Source organism: Schistocerca americana, chromosome 9, assembly GCF_021461395.2.
Source record: "Schistocerca americana isolate TAMUIC-IGC-003095 chromosome 9, iqSchAmer2.1, whole genome shotgun sequence".
Classification (NCBI taxonomy): Eukaryota; Metazoa; Arthropoda; class Insecta; order Orthoptera; family Acrididae; genus Schistocerca; species Schistocerca americana.
The window spans coordinates 187,325,319-187,349,224 of NC_060127.1; the positions used below are offsets into that span (position 1 = coordinate 187,325,319).

Here is a 23,906-nt window from a genome sequence, read left to right on the forward strand (position 1 = left end):
AGAAAAGTGTGCAGTATAACACTGCATCCATTTTCAGTAAGTTACCACGAGAACTCAAAGATCTTAGCAGTAACACACGGGCTTTCAAATCGAAACTCAAGAGTTTAATCATGGACACTCCTATTCTGTCGAGGAGTTCCTTGAAAAAGTAACCTGATTTCTGTGTTATACAGTGTGTCCCACTCAAACGTCTCTGATTTCAAAGACCCAGGAAGAAAACACAGTAGATACGACAATGAAAAATGCACCACATTGTAGAGCATCTCAAAGAATTTATTTATTTATCATCAATACACCTCTACATGTGAACCATTTGTAGCACGAGGAATATCGAATCTACATTCAATTTCTTGCCAAGTTCTTTGTAACATTTCCTCTGTTATTGTTGCAGTCGCATTAGTGATAATATGTCGTAACGCAGGCCTATCGTCCACTTTGGTCGCATACACGCTGTCCTTCACGAATAGCCACAGGAAGAAATCAAGCTGCGTAATGTCGGGTGAATGTGTTAATGGGTCCTCCGCGTCCGATCCAACGATTGGGGAATTTCCTATCCAGGAACTTGTGAACAGTCGTTGACCAATGCGGTGGATATCCATCTAGTTGAAAGATGATGTTGGGTTGCAAGTCCTGTATCTGAGGGTACACAAACTGCTCCAACATGTCCAGATACACTGACCCATTCACTGTTTGTTCCGCAAAGAAGAACGGTCCAACAATTCTGTCGTGCATAAGCCCACTCCAGATGTTTAGATTAGGGGTATCACGAACATGTTCAATGACAATGTGCAGATTTTGCGAACCCCAAATCCGAACATCAACCTTTCCTGATAAACGAAAGGTTGCCTCATCGGAGAATAACCATCTTTACAGGAAGCTGGCATCCATTTCAGTACGCTGTAGCATATCCGCAGCAAATTGTTGTCGGCGTGGTTTGTCGTTCGGCGTCACATGTTGCAGAATTTGCACTTCGAAAGCACACATACGAAGACGCTGGTGAACTACACTATGCAATATTGGTCGAGGTACATCAAGTTGCCTAAATGCTTGACGAATTGACTTACGTGGACTTCTGAGAAACGTTTGTCTGATGTCCTCCACTGCCTCTTCCGAAACTCCGTAACATACACCGCCAGAATGTTTCAGAACACTTCCTGTTGCCACAAACTTCCTATACCATTCCTTAATTGTTTTCACATCAGGTGGATCACATTAATACACGACGATAATTTCTTTGGACAGTAATCGGCGATTTTGTTTCCGCAAACCACAGTACTGCCTGCACGGACTGCTATGGAGTCGGCGTTTTCACTTCATGCGACCATGCTCCACTCTGGCGACGACACTTGGCACTTCTGACGCGGAATATAAATTCTTTGAGATACTCTACAATGAGGTGCATTTTTAATTGTTGTATCTACTGTGGTTTTTCTCTCCGAGGTCCTTGAAATTACGGAGTGGGACACCCTGTATTGTTATTGTGGTTATATATACTTACGGATTGTCTTTTTTTGGGTTCATAAACATTTTATTTTATGCACTGGCGCGTTCTATGACCTTGGAGATTTGCGCCTCGATTTGGTCCTTCAGAACTAGACCTGTAAAATAAAAAAATTGTAAACTTATGTTAAAGGTTTAACAGATTGAGACATGTCTTACAGCTGGGAAATGCGTGTGCAGAGTGTTTCCGTAAGAGCGTGCAAAAATGTAACAGGACGTAGAGAATGCTTCACTGAGCAAGTTGAGGAAGGGAACCTCGTGTCGGAGAAGCCAGCTTAAGGAGATATGGAAGTAAACTTGTCTACCGCTTTGTCTAGAATTACTGTTTTCCAGTTTACTTACAACTAATATGCGTACATGATCACACATACTGATCTGTTTATTTACATGTACATTGTACATTGAAATAAACAGTTCACATAGTATGCAAAAAACTGGTGATTTCTCAAACTGGGAAACAATCAAGAATGGGGTGCCGCAAGGTTCGGTCTTGGGTCGTCTGCTGTTCTTAATATATATTAATGACTTGCCATTCTATATTCACGAAGATGCAAAGCTGGTACTTTTTGCCGATGATACAAGTATAGCTATCACACCCGACAGACAAGAAGTAACTGGTGAAATTGTAAACGATGTTTTTCAGGAAATCATTGAGTGGTTCTCTGCAAATGGGCTCTCATTAAACTTTGACAAAACACAGTATATACAGTTCCACACAGTAAATGGAATGACCCCATTAATAAATATAGACTTCGATCAGAAATCGGTAGCTAAGGTAGAATATTCAAAATTTCTAGGTGTATGCATTGGTGAGGGGTTGAACTGGAAAAAACACACTGAGGATCTGCTGAAACGTCTGAGTTCAGCTACTTATGCTATTAGGGTCATTGCAAATTTTGGTGATATACATCTGAGTAAATTAGCTTACCACGCCTATTTTCATTCTCTGCGTTCGTATGGCATCATATTCTGGGGTAACTCATCATTGAGTAAAAGAGTGTTCTTTGCGCAAAAGCGTGTAATCAGAATAATTGCTGGAGCTCATCCAAGATCATCATGCAGACACTTATTTAAAGAGCTAGAAATCTTCACTGTAGCCTCACAATATATATATATATATATATATATATATATATATATATATATATATATATATATATCACTTATGAAATTTGTTATTAACAATCCGAAAGAATTCAAAAATAGTAGCAGTGTACATGGATACAACACTAGGAGAAAGGATGATCTTCACTACTCAAGGTTAAATCTAACTTTGGCTCAGAGGGGGGTAAATTATGCTGCCACAAAAGTCTTTGGTCACTTACCTAATAGCATCAAAAGTCTGACAGATAGCCATATAGCATTTAAAAGGAAATTAAAGAATTTCTTAATGGCAACTCCTCCTACTCATTAGATGAATTTTTGGATATAGTAAGTGGGTAATTTCCCAACCTGCACAAAAAAGAAAAAAAAAAGAATTGAGTGTCATGTAATATTTTGTCCAATGTTATTCCCCCCCCCCCCCCCCCCCCCCCTCACCATGGACCTTGCCGTTGGTGGGGAGGCTTGCGTGCCTCAGCGATACAGATAGCAGTACCATACGTGCAACCACAACGGAGGGGTATCTGTTGAGAGGCCACACAAACGTGTGGTTCCTGAAGAGGGGCAGCAGCCTTTGCAGTAGTTGCAAGGGCAACAGTCTGGATGATTGACTGATCTGGCCTTGTAACAATAACCAAAACGGCCTTGCTGTGCTGGTACTGCGAACGGCTGAAAGCAAGGGGAAACTACAGCCGTAATTTTTCCCGAGGGCATGCAGCTTTACTGTATGATTACATGATGATGGCGTCCTCTTGGGTAAAATATTCCGGAGGTAAAATAGTCCCCCATTCGGAACTCCGGGCGGGGACTACTCAACAGGATATCGTTATCAGGAGAAAGAAAACTGACGTTCTACGGATCGGAGCGTGGAATGTCAGATCCCTTAATCGGGCAGGTAGGTTAGAAAATTTAAAAAGGGAAATGGATAGGTTAAAGTTAGATATAGCGGGAATTAGTGAAGTTCGGTGGCAGGAGGAACAAGACTTCTGGTCAGGTGAATACAGGGTTATAAACACAAAATCAAATAGGGGTAATGCAGGAGTAGGTTTAATAATGAATAAAAAAATAGGAGTGCGGGTAAGCTACTACAAACAGCATAGTGAACGCATTATTGTGGCCAAGATAGATACGAAGCCCACACCTACTACAGTAGTACAAGTTTATATGCCAACTAGCTCTGCAGATGACGAAGAAATTGAAGAAATGTATGATGAAATATAAGAAATTATTCAGATTGTGAAGGGAGACGAAAATTTAATAGTCATGGGTGACTGGAATTCGAGTGTAGGAAAAGGGAGAGAAGGAAACATAGTAGGTGAATATGGATTGGGGCTAAGAAATGAAAGAGGAAGCCGCCTGGTAGAATTTTGCACAGAGCACAACATAATCATAACTAACACTTGGTTTAAGAATCATGAAAGAGGGTTGTATACATGGAAGAACCCTGGAGATACTAAAAGGTATCAGATAGATTATATAATGGTAAGACAGAGACTTAGGAACCAGGTTTTAAGATGTAAGACATTTCCAGGGGCAGATGTGGACTCTGACCACAATCTATTGGTTATGACCTGTAGATTAAAACTGAAGAAACTGCAAAAAAGGTGGGAATTTAAGGAGATGGGACCTGGATAAACTAAAAGAACCAGAGGTTGTACAGAGATTCAGGGAGAGCATAAGGGAGCAATTGACAGGAATGGGGGAAACAAATACAGTAGAAGAAGAATGGGTAGCTTTGAGGGATGAAGTAGTGAAGGCAGCAGAGGATCAAGTAGGTAAAAAGACGAGGGCTAGTAGAAATCCTTGGGTAACAGAAGAAATATTGAATTTAATTGATGAAAGGAGAAAATATAAAAATGCAGTAAGTGAAGCAGGCAAAAAGGAATACGAACGTCTCAAAAATGAGATCGACAGGAAGTGCAAAATGGCTAAGCAGGGATGGCTGGAGCACAAATGTAAGGATGTAGAGGCCTATCTCACTAGGGGTAAGATAGATACCGCCTACAGGAAAATTAAAGAGACCTTTGGAGATAAGAGAACGACTTGTATGAATATCAAGAGCTCAGATGGAAACCCACTTCTAAGCAAAGAAGGGAAAGCAGAAAGGTGGAAGGAGTATATAGAGGGTCTATACAAGGGTGATGTACTTGAGGACAATATTATGGAAATGGAAGAGGATGTAGATGAAGATGAAATGGGAGATATGATACTGCGTGAAGAGTTTGACAGAGCACTGAAAGACCTGAGTCGAAACAAGGCCCCCGGAGTAGACAATATTCCATTGGAACTACTGACGGCCGTGGGAGAGCCAGTCCTGACAAAACTCTACCATCTGGTGAGCAAGATGTATGAAACAGGCGAAATACCCTCAGACTTCAAGAAGAATATAATAATTCCAATCCCAAAGAAAGCAGGTGTTAACAGATGTTAAAATTACCGAACTATCAGTTTAATAAGTCACAGCTGCAAAATACTAACGCGAATTCTTTACAGACGAATGGAAAAACTAGTAGAAGCCGACCTCGGGGAAGATCAGTTTGGATTCCGTAGAAACACTGGAGCACGTGAGGCAATACTGACCCTACGACTTATCTTAGAAGAAAGATTAAGGAAAGGCAAACCTACGTTTCTAGCATTTGTAGACTTAGAGAAAGCTTTTGACAATGTTGACTGGAATACTCCCTTTCAAATTCTGAAGGTGGCAGGGGTAAAATACAGGGAGCGAAAGGCTATTTACAATTTGTACAGAAACCAGATGGCAGTTATAAGAGTCGAGGGACATGAAAGGGAAGCAGTGGTTGGGATGGGAGTAAGACAGGGTTGTAGCCTCTCCCCGATGTTATTCAATCTGTATATTGAGCAAGCAGTAAAGGAAACAAAAGAAAAATTCGGAGTAGGTATTAAAATTCATGGAAAAGAAATAAAAACCTTGGGGTTCGTCGATGACATTGTAATTCTGTCAGAGACAGCAAAGGACTTGGAAGAGCAGTTGGATGGAATGGACAGTATCTTGAAAGGAGGATATAAGATGAACATCAACAAAAGCAAAGCGAGGATAATGGAATGTAGTCTAATTAAGTCGGGTGATGCTGAGGGAATTAGATTAGGAAATGAGGCACTCAAAGTAGTAAAGGAGTTTTGCTATTTGGGGAGCAAAATAACTGATGATGGTCGAAGTATAGAGGATATAAAACGTAGGCTGGCAATGGCAAGGAAAACGTTTCTGAAGAAGAGAAATTTGTTAACATCCAGTATTGACTTAAGTGTCAGGAAGTTGTTTGTGAAAGTATTCGTATGGAGTGTAGCCATGTATGGAAGTGAAACATGGACGATAAATAGTTTGGACAAGAAGAGAATAGAAGCTTTCGAAATGTGGTGCTACAGAAGAATGCTGAAGATTAGATGGGTAGATCACATAACTAATAAGGAAGTAGTGAATAGGATTGGGGAGAAGAGGAGCTTGTGGCACAACTTGACCAGAAGAAGGGATCGGTTGGTAGGACATGTTCTGAGGCCTCAAGGGATCACCAATTTAGTATTGGAGGGCAGCGTGTAGGGTAAAAATCGTAGAGGGAGACCAAGAGATGAATACACTAAGCAGATTCAGAAGGATGTAGGTTGCAGTAGGTACTGGGAGATGAAAAAGCTTGCACAGGATAGAGTAGCATGGAGAGCTGCATCAAACCAGTCTCAGGACTGAAGACCACAACAACAACAACAACAACTATGTAATATCTTGTATAGGCACCTTTTATTAACCTGACACGTTCTACATCATTACGAAGTGTCGTATTCATGATCTATGGAACAAGTACTAATCTAATCTAATTCTTCAAAAAATGGTTCAAATGGCTCTGAGCACTATGGGACTTCACATCTGAGGTCATCAGTCTCCTAGAACTTAGAACTACTTAAACCTAACTAACCTAAGGACATCACACACATACGTGCCCGACATGCCCGAGGCAGTCGGACGTGCGACCGTAGCGGTGGCGCGGTTCCAGGCTAAAGCGCCTAGGACCGCTCGGCCACAACGGCCGGCTACATGTACGTTCGTAATTTACTCCAAGGAAACGAGGAGGTCGAACCTGATTACTAGGAACTATTTCCAGATCGCTGGATTGGAAGGGGAGGTCGTATTCCATGGCCTGCGAGGTCGCCTAAACTGAATCCCCCTGATTACTTCCTACTGGAATATCTACAGTCACTTGTATGATACAGAGGTAAAATTTGTTGCTAGAATTGTAGCTGCCTGTGATTGGTTTGGTTTGGTTGTTTGGAGAAGGAGACTAGACAGCGTGGTCATCGGTCTCATCGGATTAGGGAAGGATGGGGAAGGATGTCGGCCGTGCCCTTTCAGAGGAACCATCCCGGCATTTGCCTAGCTGCCTGTGATGTGATTGGAATCTTGTTCGTCGATGTCATACTTGCACTAAGGTTGACGGCCGTCAGTTTCAGCACATTTTGTAAGATCCAGTACAATCCTGTCAATGATGGTAGTTGCAGTTAGCTGTATCAAATGTAAATGAAAAAATACACACTACTGTGATTTTATTCCTATTACCTCCCTAGCTCAAATTATTTAGTGGAGCACCCTCTATGTCCTGTTAAATTTTTTCACGCTCTTACAGAAACTCCCTGTATGTCGTGGGGCAGCTAACTCACGGCACGAACATTACACAGATGCTATTTAGTCAGCAGTTTAGCGTGACAACACTTTACGACTTCGAACAATAAATTGGGGTTTTTAGTGTATCTCTTGGTGGTTGGCTTTTGCTTTTTTGTTACCATGGCCTGCCAACCACTGTAACACTCTGTGTGTTTCTATTTAATTCCTCTTTTTCTGGTATTTGTCTACGTCTTTCTTGTTCTGTGTCGTCCCGTGTCATCTCCGTTGCTTGTTTTGGTTCAATTTGGCTCTTTCACGATAGTGGAAAAAAGGGACTGAAGGCCTTTGTAGTCTGGTCCCTTTAAATCCCACAAACCAACCAACCAACTTCGAACAAGCTTCACACATAATTTCAAACCTTTCTCGCTGGCACCTCCCAAACCCTCCCCCCTCCCACCGGAGGGAAAAAAAACACTTCCTACGTTTTCGCTGTAAGACTTCGGCATTAGGCTTGATGTTTTGATTTATTACTTCACTAACTGACAAACTCAGCATTGCCAGCCCGCATCTCGTGGTCGTGCGGTAGCGTTCTCGCTTCCCACGCCCGGGTTCCTGGGTTCGATTCCCGGCGGGGTCAGGGATTTTCTCTGCCTCGTGATGGCAGTAAGTAGTTCTAAGTTCTAGGGGACTGATGACCATAGATGTCAAGTCCCATAGTGCTCAGAGCCATTTGAGCCATTCAGCATTGCCAATTTCATATTAAAAACTGTGTTTGCAGCCTAACATAAAAAATTTATTTCCATGCATTCCTGAAAACAACTTTGGATCATGAAACAGTCGTACAGAAAAGTATGCGTGTTGTTGTGATCTTCAGTCCTGAGACTGGTTTGATGCAGCTCTCCACGCTACCCTATCCTGTGCAAGTTTCTTCATCTCCCAGTACCTACTGCAACCTACATCCTTCTGAATCTGCTTAGTGTATTCATCTCTTGGTCTCCCCCTACGATTTTTACCCTCCACGCTGCCCTCCAATGCTAAATTTGTGATCCCTTGATGCCTCAGAACATGTCCTACCACCCGTTCCCTTCTTCTCGTCAAGTTGTGCCACAAACTCCTCCCCAGTTCTATTCAGTACCTCCTGATTAGTTATGTGACCTACCCATCTAATCTTCAGCATTCTTCTGTAGCACCACATTTCGAAAGCTTCTATTCTCTTCCTGTCTACACTGTTTATCGTCCATGTTTCACTTCGATACATGGCTACACTCCATACAAATACTTTCACAAACAACTTCCTGACACTTAAATCTATACTCGATGTTAACAAATTTTTCTTCTTCAGAAACGCTTTCATTGCCATTGCCAGTCTACATTTTATATCCTCTCTACATCGACCATCATCAGTTATTTTGCTCCCCAAATAACAAAACTCCTCTACTACTTTAAGTGTCTCATTTCCTAATCGAATTCCCTCAGCATCACCCGATTTAGTTCGACTACATTCCATTATCCTCGTTTTGCTTTTGTTGATGTTCATCTTATATCCTCCTTTCAAGATACTGTCCATTCCTTTCAACTGCTCTTCCAAGTCCTTTGCTGTCTCTGACAGAATTACAATGTCATCGGCGAACCTCAAAGTTTCTATTTCTTCTCCATGGATTTTAATACCTACTCCGAATTTTTCTTTTGTTTCCTTTACTGCTTGCTCAATATACAGATTGAATAACATCGGGGAGAGGCTAGAACCCTGTCTTACTCCCCTCCCAACCACTGCTTCCCTTTCATGTCCCTCGACTCTTATAACTGCCATCTGGTTTCTGTACAAATTGTAAATAGCCTTTCGCTCCCTGTATTTTACCCCTGCCACCGTCAGAATTTGAAAGAGAGTATTCCAGGCAACATTGTCAAAAGCTTTCTCTATGTCTACAAATGTTAGAAACGAAGGTTTGCCTTTCCTTAATCTAGCTTCTAAGATAAGTCGTAGGGTCAGTATTGCCTCACGAAGTATGCGTACAAATACATATGTAACAGTATTCGCATTAAACATAGTACTAGTGTATGCTAGACGCATCTGCTTCGCGCGTGTACTCCGCTATCTACAAACGTCTCTATGGCAACACCTCTTCATAGCTCTACAGGTGGCTATTGTTTCGCCTACAGCCGTCTGCGCATCGCAGTTGAAAGCACTGCCAGGTGTCAGGGCTTTCCTGAAGTTGACCCGAATGTAGGAGTGTTCTAGTAGTAAAGAGGAAAAGTATGAAAACTTCAAGTACGATGCGGCATTTTTTCACGCGTTTGTACACGTGATATGATACCTCGAACTATATGTCGTACAGTGGTATTTTTGTGTAGATAAAGGGGATTGGTAAAATAAGGTGAACAGTGGTAGTAAGGGGATGGTTGTGTTTGACGGTCAACAACGCAGGTAAGGCACGTATCGCGCTGGGCTGCGATTGTTCAGTACGGACTAGGCGTCAGTGCAGGTTGTTTACGAGTAGTGCACACTTCGTATTTGCATTCAGAGGCCGAGCTCGATGTACAACAGAGTTCCAAAGACCGCAGATTTTGGGAATCCGATTAGCTGGAGCATCAGTAAGCAAGCCAGAGCAACAGTTTCAACAGTCACGACAGCCTACACAAAACACAGAAAGACGTAAGGATAATAGTGGGCGCAAATCAAAACTGAATGACGGAGTTCGTTGTACGCTAACACGAAATGTGTCGAAAGAACATGAAACTACGGCGACTAAAGTACCTGCAGAGCTCAATAGCCATCTTCGGACCCCGTATCTATCGACACTGTCCGCCGAGCACTCCATAAAGCGAATATTCGTGGACGAGCTGCAATACCGAAACCCTCAGTGACGACAATCACGCAAAGAAGCGTGAAACATGGTGGCAGGAGCATAAATCCTGGACTGTTGATCAGCGGAAACACGTTGAAACACGTATGTAACATAGCAGCGATGGCGAGGCATTGTAGCATCTGTGACCAGAGAGTTTGCGCTTGACCGCGCGAGTGTTGCGAGCGGTTCTCAGTCGGTCAGTCAGTCGTTGCGAGTCAGTCAGTAGTAGTCGTTGCGAGTCTGTAGCTCTGTCTAGTTGCAGAGCAGTACGCTAGTAGTCGTCATGCAGAGCGGTCGGTCAGTAGTAGCAGCCCAGTGCGGTTGTGTGATGTAGGCGGTCGGCAACACTGGTCAAGATGGTGAATAAGGTATACTATTAATTAATATAATCATTAGATAATGAAAAAATTTATTTATTGTAATTATTCTCCAACAAGTCCCCCAATAATAATTTTTATTTCAAAAGCATTTTCTCAAAAATTTAATTTTTTATTGAACTAAAGATTTCGTTGCACTTCCCATTTCATTCCACTTCTTTTGAAGAAAAATTCCACTAAAATCACAAAAAAAAGAGAATATTATTATTTGCAATGCAGTTCCTCCAAGCGGTGCGCAACAACAAGAGCAGAAATGTGACATCCATTTATTCTGAGGTAAGACTTTAATTCTGATTGTTTTACACAGGGCCAAAGACCGATGTTTCGGTTTAATTGAATTTTCTTATCACTGAATAGACTTTAATTTTTTGTGAGGAATTTATATTTGAGTCAGATTGCGATTCTCAGTTTTATTGTCATTAAATTTAATTGCAGGGAGGTTACGTTTGGACGTTTGGCTCCTATTCATTTAATATTTCTGTCTTTAAAATTTTTGTGGGGAGGTTACAACGTCCTATGGTTTTCGTTATTTCCAACATCGGGCCTTGATTCCAACGGTTAATCGTGGAGGTGGGATGGTGTGGGGAGCCATATCATGGCATTCTGCTGGTCCCATCGTTACTCTCAGACGCCATGTTACAGCCAACATTTTAGGCGATCAGGTGCACCACATGATCAAATGTTGTTCCCCAACAATCATGCCATATTTCAGGACGATAATGCACCAATTCAGAGCCAGGACGTGGTATCAGGAGCATGCAACTGAACCACAGCGTCTTCCCTGGCCAGCTCTGTCCCCGGACTTGAACATCATCGAACTCTCGTAGGAAATATTGGAGCGCAGACTCCGGAGCAGATTTCCGCCTCCCTCGTCACTACAGAAGTTAGCTCTGATCGAAGACTGGTATAACAGTCCACTGGAGACTATATAAACTGTTGTGGATTGGCAAGAGAGCCAACCCACTGTGAGAGGAAGCCGAAAGGCACGCGTTTTAGCTCACGCAGGCTGGCGTGAGGTCTGGAACAGGACAATGAAATGAGACTAACAGAAAACGTACGTAGCTGCTGGAATACTTAACTTTAATCCATAATTGGTGAACATCGCTCTTGACGGTACATGTTTTACAGCATCAATAGGTCGTAGCAAATGACGTAGCTGAAGGCTATGCTAACTATCGTCTCGGCAAATGAGAGCGTAATTTGTCAGTGAACCATCGCTAGCAAAGTCGGCTGTACAACTGGGCGAGTGCTAGGAAGTCTCTCTAGACCTGCCGTGTGGCGGCGCTCGGTCTGCAATCACTGATAGTGGCGACACGCGGGTCCGACGTATACTAACGGACCGCGGCCGATTTAAAGGCTACCACCTAGCAAGTGTGGTGTCTGGCTGTGACACCACATAAACATTACATGCCAGTCTTCCAAGAAGAATCACAGCTTTATTACTGGCAAATGGTGATCCAACCCTATATTAGTAAACATTTCCCAAGTAGGTACAGGTGTTCTCATTATTTTGCCTATCACCTGTACGATTAGCGGCGTATGTGGATACTGTCTGCGAAACACTGATCACCGAGAACATTATGAGCACCTATCTAACAGCCAGCCGGTATGTCCACTTTTGGCACGGATAACAGCGGCAAGCGTCGTCGCATGGAAGAAGCTGGAGGGAGATGGCACCACACCTGCACACACAAGTCAGCTAATTCCCGTAAATTCCGCGGTGGGGGTCGGTGAGCTATGACGCCACGTTCGATCACATCCCTGATGTGTTCGATCGGCTTCAGATTTGGCGAGTTGGGGGGCTAGCACATCAACTGGAACTCGGCACTTTTTGTCTTTCTCGAACCTCTCCGCCACACTCCTGGCCTCGTGACACGGCCCATTATCTTGTTGAAAAATGTCAGGCCGTCCAGAAACATGATGGTGATGAAGCGGTGTGGGTGGTCTGCAACTAGTGTATGATCTTGGCGGTCATGGTGCCTTTCACTAGCTCCACTGGACCCATGGGTGCCCATGTGAATGTTCCCCAGATCGCAACAGACCCACCGCCAGCTTTCCTCCACCCCACAGTACAGGTGTAAAGGAGCTGCCCATCAGGGAGATGACGGATCCGCGCCGTCCCATCGGCATGATGAAGAAGGTATCGGGATTAATCAGACCATGCAAAGCTCTGCCTCTGCGCCAACGTCCAGTGCCGATGGCCACATGCCCATTTCAGTGGCAGATGTCGTGGTGTTAACACTGTTGTGGTCGAGCGGTTCTAGGCGCTTCAGTCTGGAACCGCGCGACCGCTACGGTCGCAGGTTCGAATCCTGCCTCGGGCATGGATGTGTGTGACGTCCTTAGGTTAGTTAGGTTTAAATAGTTCTAAGTTCTAGGGGACTGATGACCTCAGAAGTTAAGTCACATAGTGCTTAGAGCCATTTCAACCATTTTGTTAACACTGGCACACGGTTGGGGTCATAGGCTGGGGAGGCACATTATTAGCACTGTTTGGTGCACCGTGTGTTCAGTGCACACTTGTACTCTACTCTGCATTACAGTCTGGTGTTAGTTCCGCCACAAGGCGCCGCCTCTCCTGTTTTACCAGTCCGCCCAGCCTACGACGTCCAACAGCTGTAATGGGGGTGACCGCCCAACTCCCATTTCATCTTCATCTACTCGTCTTCCATCTCCACTACGCAGCGCAAAAGGAGGTCCGATGCGATGTTAAGAGGTATCCCATGACATTTGTCACCCCGGGTTATTACTCCTCCACTATAAACTATATACGCAACACACTTTGCAGACAGTATGGAGATTAGCACTGAATGAAAATGCACAGTTATGTCATTGTACGCCTCATAGTTCAGGAAATGACGTCATAAATAATGTGTTGCTTGAAAAACTGCCGTACCATGCAGGGCGTTTAAATTTGATACTTCTTTGCTACTTAACTCTGCTTGCAATAACTTTCGCAGACGGAATGCACATTTGTCGCTTAATGTACTTAAAATATTATGTCATTGTACGACACATAGTCCAGCATATATTACGTCATAAATTTCAAGCACAAGGCTAGAAACTGCGTGGTACGGGCGTAGACGTACAGCTGTAAGTAAATACCTGAGCATTGCTGGGTATCTATATTAGTAAATAAATAAACAAGATTTTGACAAAGAGCAGGTATTTTGGAGCGACGCATCAGAACGGAAGATTGATAACATAAAAAAATTTACTGTCAACATCTGGTCTGCCGGCGATCCAAACTAATAAAATTACCGCGAGCTTCCAGGAGTCTCAAATGGTTGAATACCCACGAGATTTCGGACAAATTCCTCTTCGGCATTGTCAGGTGAAGACTACTGTGTTTTACGCTCGAAAATGACTGAGAAGTCCGAAACGTCTTGGATATTTAAGAACCGCAGTCAACTGAGCTGCACCGTGCTTTCAGAAGTCCGATTATGAAAACTGCGCGTAGCAAAGTGTGCGGCATCCGCCTTCCTCCGAACAGTAAACGCGCTCTGCCAGAAATACCGAAGTCAAATCGACGTGCTGAGGCATTAGAATGGTGGCGGTGGTTGGTTGCCTAACGCACCGCGTGGCCTTCGGGAACGGCGCCAGGCGCGCATTAGCTTTAATGGGATACGCGATCACCTGCCGGCGGTTTCCCAAACAAGTTCTGCCGGCTGCTGGAATCTAGACTTGCGCCTTCTTTTCCTCCTATTTTTTCCCCTTCCTTCCTTCCTTTTAGCGAGGCGATATGTGCCCTTCTTCGCCATCTGAGACAGCGAATATTCCTTTCACGTAACAAACGCTGACATTTGCCAAGATTATGCAATTTCTATTTTGCTGGCTGGGTTTCTAAACGTGACCTCACCATTAGCGGTCCAGAATTTTCATTTCTTTATTCACATCTTGTGTACATTCCAAGTGGCACATTATTAGTTAAGTGGTGCATCCGATGATTTGAAGAAACATTCTGTAGCGAGAATCAGAGCACGTACTAGCTGTGAAGCGTCGTAATTACGGTTTTTATAGATTCCAACTGCGCAGGTCGATGGGATTCTCAGCACTACGTTGTTAATCGTACGAGGTGCGTTCAATAAGTAAAGCAGCAAGACGTTTCTGTTATGAACGCAACTTGGTTTTATTCAGGATGCCAATACAACACAATCTGCTACGGTCGCAGGTTCGAATCCTGCCTCGGGCATGGATGTGTGTGATGTCCTTAGGTTAGTTAGGTTTAAGTAGTTCTAAGTTCTAGGGGACTTATGACCACAGATGTTGAGTCCCATAGTGCTCAGAGCCATTTGAACAACACAATCTCCGTTACGCCACCTTACTGGAAGGGCCTTTATGCCCGCATGGTAGCACGCTACTGGTCGACTACACAGTGGCTCCAGGAACACTCTTCTGAGTTTAAATACTTCCGCTGGCCACCAAACTTCCCAGACATGAACGTTATTGACCATATCTGGGATGCCTTGCAACGTGCTGTTCAGAAGAGATCTCCACCCCCTCGTACTGGTACGGATTTGTGGATCGTCCTGCAGGACTCATTGTGTCAGTTCCCCCCAGCACTACTTCGTACATTAGTCGAGTCCATGCCACGTCGAGTTGCGGCACTTCTGCGTGCTCAGGGGGGGCCCAACGCGATATTAGGCAGGTGTACCAGTTTCTTTGGTTCTTCAGTGTATTTAACACATTAACTTATTTATAAAGTTATCAGTCGGTTGAAGCTGTTTTATACATGGGAATTCGAGTCTTTAAATAATCGGTGGTTTACTGGTAGTACAGAAAGTCTCCGCTGGAATGGTCACTTAGTTATAAGTGTAGATTACAAGAGCTTAAAACTGCATCAATCTTCTGTACGTAGTATATTAAATTACTGCCCGCAGAGAGACAGTAAATCATTATTCGCGTGCCCCGTAGGCAAGCAGAACGAGAAGAACGCCTAATTCGGAGTAAGCTGTGCCATGTACTTCACACTGGTCTGCAGGTATGGATGAAGACGTCGACCCAGACCTTGTGTGAGGTGTTTGGTTATTTGGGCCGCGACACTCCACACCGCTTTCGTGGCCCGTGCACCTGTATGTTGCCGGACAGTCGGTGTCTCCAAGCTTTCACGGCAAACCGGCTTGGCGACGTGTCGTTAATAAACACACTTCCACCTTTCAGCTACTCGCTTACTTTAAGCGAAAAAAATTTAAATTCTCTCCGTATATTTCGTTCCTTCCTCCTGCCGCTTCTAGCAAACCCCTCCCCAGACTCAATAAATGTCACGACAATAAATGGCCATCGCGTTTTTTCATTTTTTATGCAACAGTTTTCCGTTCAGTATCCTCTCGTGACCATATTTGGAAGTGTAATATCACATGTGACAACAGAAGCAACTGTATCAGACACCGTGCTGTGTGTAGGAACCAAAGACGTTACCCCTTACTTAAGGAAAGCAAACATCATCATTGCATTATTTTCTGATTTTTATTATCTCAGTTGTGTCATACCTCTGTACGCGAAATTTCCACACTCCTGAACATCCTTAGGTCCACTGTTTCCGATGCGATAGTGAAGTGGAAACGTGAAGGGGCGCGTACAGCACAAAAGCGTACAGGCCGACCTCGTCTGTTGACTGACAAAGACCCCCGACGGCTGAAGACGGTCGTAGTGTGTAACAGGCAGACATCTATCCAGACCATCACACGGGAATTCCAAACTGCATCAGGATTCACTGCAAGTACTGTGACAGTTGGGCAGGAGATGAGAAAACTAGGATTTCATGGTCGAGCGGCTGCTCATAAGCCACACAACAAGCCGGTAAATGCCAAACGACGCCTCCCTTGGTGTGAGGAGCGTAAACATTAGACGACTGATTAGCGGTAAAACGTTGTGTGGAGTGACGAATTACGGTACACAATGTGGCGATCCGAGGACAGGGTGTGGGTATGGCGAATGCCCGGTGAACGTCATCTGCCAGCGTCTGTAGTGCCAAAAGTAATATTCGGAGGCGGTGTTGTTATGCTGTGGTCGTGTTTTTCATGGAGGGGGCTTGCACCCCTTCCTGTTCTGCGTGGTACTTGTTGTGACTTGGCAAGACAGCCAAGTCACAATGAGAGGAAGCCGAAAGCCACGCGTTAAGCTCACGCAGATTGGCGTGAGGTCTGGAACAGTTAAAGGAATTAATAGTAGCAAATAAAGTACGTAGTTGATGTAATACTTAACTTTAATCCACAATTGTAGAACATCTCTCTTGACGGTACATGTTATAATCTCAATATAAAATGCTATGGCGCCTTGCTAGGTCGTAGTAAATGTCGTAGCTGAAGGCTATGCTAACTATCGTCTCGGCAAATGAGAGCGTAGTTGTCAGTGATCCATCTCTGGCTAAGTCGGCTGTACAACTGGGGCGAGTGTCAGGACGTCTCTCTCTAGACCTGCCGTGTGGTGGCGCTCGGTCTGCTATCACTGACAGTGGCGACACGCGGGTCCGACGTATACTACCGGACCGCGGCCGATTTAAAGGCTACCACCTAGCAAGTGTGGTGTCTGGCGGTGACACCACAGTACTATCACAGCATAGGCCTACACTGATGTTTTAAGCACCTTCTTGCTCCCAACTGTTGAAGAGCAATTCGGGGATAGCGATTGCATCTTCCCTCACGATCGAGCATCTGTTCATAATGCACGGCCTGTGGCGGAGTGGTTACACGACAATAACATCCCTGCAATGAACTGGCCTACACAGAATCCTGACCTGAATCCTATAGAACACCTCTGGGATGTTTTGGAACGCCGACTTCGTGCCAAGGTTCACCGACCGATATCGATACCTCTCCTCAGTGCAGCACTCCGTGAAGAATGGGCTGCCATTCCCCAAGAAACCTTTTAGCACCTGATTGCACGTATGCCTGCGAGAGTGGAAGCTGTCATCAAGGCTATGCGTGGGCCAACATCATACTGAATTCCAGCGTTACCGATGGAGGGCGCCACGAACTTGTAAGTCATATTCAGCCAGGTATCCGGATACTTTTGAACACACAGCGTATATGAGAAAAAGTACCACCACTGGTGTTTCCTAAGAATGTCTTTATTGTATAGCACGACTAGTTTCGGCGGCCGATTATCGACGTTCTCAGGCCCCAGCATTGCCGAAAGAGTATTTGATTTCCTTGGCGCATTTACTGTGGGATCATTGTTTAGTTAACCATCACACGTGGCCTACCTGTCATGAGGAGTCTGCACTCGACGCCGTGTCGTGGTGTTGGAGACAGTATAAACTCGTGATGACAGCTACCCCACGTGTGATGGTTAACAATTATCTCACAGTAAATGCGCCAAGGAAATGAAATACGCTTTCGCTAGTGGGTCTGAGGATGACAGTAATGTGCCTCCGAAACTTGTCGTGTGATAAAGACATTCTCAGGATACACCAGTGGTGGTCCTTTTTTCATACGATATAATTTTGTAGGTAGATTGAATGGTATGTGGACGTACTATCTGCAAAATGTGTTGCGTAGAGGGTTGTTCACTCGCAGAGGGCTTTTGTGAGAAATACGTGCCATGTGAACAGCGCCGAGAGTTAGCTTGCCGGCAGTGTCCTAGAGGAGTAAGATTCTAGCCTCCAGAATCATTCCTCCGCTTACTCCACTCTCTTATACATCACGAACGTGGTCATATACATTTGTTTTCCATTCCACTAAAGCAATTAAAGTGCATCTGCAGCCCGACGCTCTTCCATTGCAATCTCTTCCTTCACACACAGAACTACGACTAAAAACTCTCTCGGAGAGTGATTACTGAGCATTCACCGACTCTCTTACTCTGCTATATGTAAACGCTTCCGACATCTGCTCTCGGAAAATTCTCAGATGCTTAGAGAAAGTGCTCGCAAGTAATTATCAGATAGTACCTAGCAGCGAAAATCCTTCCCTAGTCTAAATATTCTGCGAACACTATCAGAGACTGGCACCCCTGATTGTGCTAAACCCTAACGTAAGATTGTACGTGTTAATGAGTAGATTTTGAATTTATAAATTCGATCAGTAAATATATGGTTTAGTCAGAATCAGATTTTTATTATCCCCGAAAGCTGTTAGACGCCAACGGCCTTGCCGCAATGGTCGCACCGGTTCCCGTCAGATCACCGAAGTTAAGCGCTGTCGGGCTTGGCTAGCACTTGGATGGGTCACCGACCGTATCTGCTGTCGGGCAAGCGGGGTGCACTCAGCCCTTGTGAGGCCAATTGAGGAGCTACCTGATCGATGACTGACAACGACCGGGAGAGCGGTGAGCTGACCACATGCTCCTCCACATCCGCATCCGGGGACTCTTGGGGGTTGAGGATGACACGGCGGCCGGTCGGTCCAGTTGGGCCTACAAGACCTGTTTGGGCGGTGTGTGTGTGTGTGTGTGTGTGTGTGTGTGTGTGTGTGTGTGTTGTAAGTAGGCTGTTTAGGTTTTTATGTTGGTAATGCGACGTAGAGCTCTATATGAAAATCACTGGCTGTGCTGTGTGCAGTCTGCCGCTGGTTTGCATTGTTGGAATTTGCTATTGTAGTGTTGGGCAGTTGGCTGTTAACAGCGCGTAGCGTTGCGCAGTTGGAGGTGAGCCGCCAGCAGTGGTGGATGTGGGGAGTGAGATGGCGGAGTTTTGAGAGCGGATGATCTGGACATGTGTCCATCAGAGACAGTAAATTTGTAAGACTGGATGTCATGAGCTGATATATATATATATAATGACTTTTGAACACTATTAAGGTAAAGACATTGTTTGTTCTCTATCAAAATCTTTCATTTGCTAACTATGCCTATCAGTAGTTAGTGCCTTCAGTAGTTTGAATCATTTATTTAGCTGGCAGTAGTCGCGCTCGCTGTATTGCAGTAGTTCGAGTAACGAAGATTTTTGTGAGTTAAGTGATTCATGAAAGGTACAGGTTATTGTTAGTCAGGGCCATTCTTTTTTAGGGATTTTTGAAAGTGAGATTGCGTTGCGCTAAAAATATTGTGTGTCAGTTTAGTGTTGGTCAGAATAAGTAAAGAGAGAAATGTCGAAGTACGTTCAGTTCTGCTCAGCTGTTTGAAAATCAAATAACGTAAGAGGTTTATCAGCACAGTAATTCATTAATTTTTCTAAGGGGACGTTTCAGTGTGTGTGTGTGTGTGTGTGTGTGTGTGTGTGTGTGTGTGTGTGTAAGCTGTTACACAGGCAAGCTAAAACTGGGAAAAACCGACCGGTTAAAACCAATTCGTAATATGCGATATTTTCCGGTGTCTGTTTGGTCTCGGTTATGGCAGGTGTTTTTTTATATTTTACTAATAACGGAAATATCAGCAATAGCAGCAGAGCCAAAATGTTTAGCTTTTAAATAAACCTTTTTTTTTAAAAAAAAGATAAAATTTGCCATAGTTCGAAATATTGCGCTATTATACAAAATGGGATAACGGAAAAGTGCTTTTTTAATAACAATGTCTACAGAAAAGAGCAACAAACAGATGCAATAAGAACTGATACACCATGGCTGAGGCGGTACAGTGAGGTGACAAAAGCCGTGAGGTACCTCCCAATGTCGTGTCGGACCTCCTTTTCCCGGCGCAGTGCGGCAGCTCGACGTGACACAGAGTCAACAGGTCGCTGGAAGTCCCCTGCAGAAATGAGTCAGTCTGTCTGTATAGCCGTTCATAATTGGGCGAATGTTACCGGCGCAACATTTTGCGCACTAACTCATCTCTAGACTACGTCCCATAAGTATTCGATGAGATTCACGTTGCGTGACCTGGGAGGCAAATCATTCCCTCGAATTTCCCAGAATGTTCTCCAAGGCAGTCGCGAACAATGGTGAGCGGCGACATGGCGCATAGCCATCCATAAAAAATTCTTCATTCTTTCGGAACCTAAGGACCATGATGGGCTGCCAATGGTCTCCAAGTAGCCGAACGTAAACATTTCCAGGCAATGATCGGTTCAGCTGGACCAGAGGACCAACTCCATTCCATGCAAACACAGCCCACCAGCAGTTTGCACAGTGCCTTGTTGACATCTTGGGTCGATGTCTGCGTGGGGTCTGCGCCACTCTCGAACCTTACTGTCACCTCTTACCAACTGAAATCGTTGTTACTCATCTGACAGGGGCACACTCCTCCAAACGTCTAGGGTCCAACTGATGTGGTCAGAAGTCGAGGAGAGATGCTGCAGGCGATGTCGTGCTGTTGGCAAAGGCACTCGACCTGTCGTCTCCTGTCATAGCCCGTTATCGCCAAATTTTCGCGGCACAGCCCTAAGGGGCTTCTGCGGTTATTTCAAGCAGTGTTGCTTGTCTGGTAGCATTGACAACCTTACGCAAACGTCGCTGGTGTCGGTTGTTAAGTGAAGACCGTCGGCCATTGCTTGGTTCGTGATGAGAGGTAATGTCTGAAGTCTAGTATTCTCGGCACACTCTTGATATTGTACATGTAGGAATACTGAATTCCATAACGTTTTTCGAAACGGAATGTCCCATGCGTCTGGAACTACCCATCATTCCACGTTCAAAGTCTTTCAATTCCCGTCGTGTGGCTATAATCACATCAGAAACTTTTTCGCATGAATCACCTGAGTGCGAATGACGGGTCCGCCGATGCACTGCCCTTGCATATCTCGTGTACGCCACTCTACTGCCATTTGTATACAGGGTGAAAAGTATTTAAACTGATAAACTCTGGGAGGTTGTAGGGGACATCAAAACAAATATTTTTCCCTAATGGCACTTTTTCCTATGAGGATTATTTAAACCGGTGGAGGCCGTATAACGCTCTTCAGTTGTTAGAGGCCGTATTACGATCTTCAATTGACAGAGCGCGCATTACGCTTCTCAGTTGTAGGCAACTGCTGTCCACCAGTGTAGTAGTGCACTGTCTCTGTTTACTAATGGGGCGATACATGTGGAGTGAGTACAATGATATGGTTGGTGCGTACTACATAGCGCACCACAACGGACGAGCTGCATAGCGGGTTTATCAACAGCAATATCCTAATCGTCGTATCCCGCATCATACGACCTTTGCTGCTGTGTACCAACGTCTGCGTGAGACCGGGTCGTTTAGCAGATTACCTGGACAGGGACGCCGTGGCACGGTAAGAACGCTGCAATTGGAGGAAGCTGTCTTGCAGCATGTGGAGCGGGATCCTTCAATCAGCACTCGTGCAATTGCACGTAACATGGGGACGAATCAGACGAACGTATGAACAGCTCTTCGAGAGCAGTTGTTACGTCCATTTCACTTACAACTTGTCCACAACCTGGAAGCAGTTGATTATCCACCCGGAGCACAGTTTTCGCAGTGGTACCTGGAACAGTGTGAAATGCATCCTACATTTCCATCCTCTGTGTTGTTTACCGATGAAGCAACGTTCTGGCGTGATGGAGTCTTCAACATGCACAATTGGCATGTTTCGAGTGAGGATAACCCACATGCTACAGTTACTAGCGCTCATCAAATGCGGTTCTTCGTTAATGTGTGAGTCGGTGTTGTTGGGGACTGTTTAATTGGGCCGTATCTGCTACCTAGACCATTAAATGGCAGGCACTATTACAATTTTCTCGCCAGAGCATTGCCGGAGTTCCTGGAAGACGTCCCGTTCCCTACAAGACAACACATGTGGTTCCAACATGACGGGGCGCCGGCGCATTTCAGTCGTCGTGTGCGTCGATGGAGGCATTTTTGAAAATGTACTGTAGTTGAAATTGGGTTGTGTTAATGTGTTGTCTCTTGGTCATAAAAAATGGAAGACTGTTTGTTGGTTTAAGGGGGGTAGGACGTCAAACGGGCCGAGTTCGAGAAGGAGAGGCGCCACAGGACATTTTAATTTGCACTGTCTATACTTTTACAAAAAAATTCATTAAACTTCGTCAGCATGACCAGGAAGGATTCAGGATTCACACTCGTTGCAGTGGAAGTTCAAAACACTAAAAAATAATATTTTTTAAATGTGAAATTTCATGATTTTTTCACTTACTGTTGGCTGCATTTGTTGCTATAGGTACACTTTTCCTCATAAGTAACAGAGATTCTTCGATGAACTTTGCACAGCTTACAAACCATACTTACAGGTGTATGAAACTCCAGAACTTATTTAATCTATTGAAAAATGTGTGGGCTGTTACGTTTTAAACTTCGTGTTTAGAGAAAACTCGAATTTTGTAGTTAATTATCTCAATTTTTACCACAGTTTTTAACAGATTTGGGAAATTCTAGAGTTTCATACACCTGTAAGTGTGGTTTGTATGCGGTGCAAAATTCATCGAAGAATCTATGTTATTTATGAAGAAAAGTGTACCTACAGCAACAAATGCAGCCAATAACAAATAAAAAAAACGATGAAATTTCACATTTAAAAAAATTTGTTTTGTTATGTTTTTGAACTTCCTCTGCTAAGAGGTTCAAATGGCTCTGAGCACTATGGGACTTAACATCTATGGTGATCAGTCCCCTCTGCTATGAGTGTGAATCCTGAATCCTTCCTGGTCGTGGTGACAAAGTTTTATGAGTTTATTTGTAAAATTATAGGCAGTGGAAATTAAAATGTCCTGTGGTGCCTCTCCTGCTCCAAGTCGGCCCGTTTGACGTCCTACCTCCCTTAATTAATTTGCCGCCAGAGAAATCTTCCTCTACCGGTTTAAATATTCCTCATAGGAAAAAATGTCATTAGGGAAAAATATTTGTTTTGATGTCCCCTACAACCTCGCTGAGTTTCTCGGTTTAAATACTTGTCACCCTGTATATGTGTGTTGTGTACATAGTTCCGCGTAGTCAGCGCATACAGAACTTTCCCACTAGAGCGCGCCCCGCTAAGCACAACAGCGTAGGCGCAGCGCTCGTCCGTCTCCGCACTACGAGATGGCGCTGCCATAGAGACGGACCAAATTCTGCTTCCACTGATCCGCATATTAATATGTAACGCAGCCAACGATTTTGCTGCTAACGTAGAACCTTTTCTCCTCGCAGATCACACTCGCGCAGTGATACCTGAACGCGCGAGGTTTTATAACGAGTGTACAGACCTCTGATTAGTCAGTCTGCATTAGTCTATAATCAAGTTTCAGTCTGTGCCTAATAAGATTATCATATTGCTGCACATAGCCATGAAGATAAATGAATAGACACTTTGCCAAGTATCAGAGATGTGTGAGAATAAGAGTAACGTACCAAGACCAAAGGAACTTCAGATTGTCAATTGTAAATAGCATCCAGAACCAATTTAAGTTATTTCTATGCTTTTTATTATTTTAATAAATGTGTGTGAAAATTAATCAAGTTCTGTTTAAAGTTGGTCACCGTCAATCTGCTACTATAAGCATGCAAGTGGCATTTCTATCGTCTGACCTAACGGCAGGAGATAACCAGGCCACGATAAGACCACGAGACGTATTGCTGACACTCGCCTACTTCGTTAGAGCGACGAGTCAAATAATCTGATGGTGTGTGTACCGAAGGTCTTACAGTACGGACACCACA

General features: G+C 44.3%; 1 protein-coding gene across 1 annotated transcript in view; it reads left to right on the forward strand.

Annotated features, from left to right (window-relative positions):
* Positions 1-23,906, forward strand: part of LOC124550806 — a 409,782-nt gene that overhangs the window by 365,864 nt on the left and 20,012 nt on the right. The window lies entirely within an intron of this gene.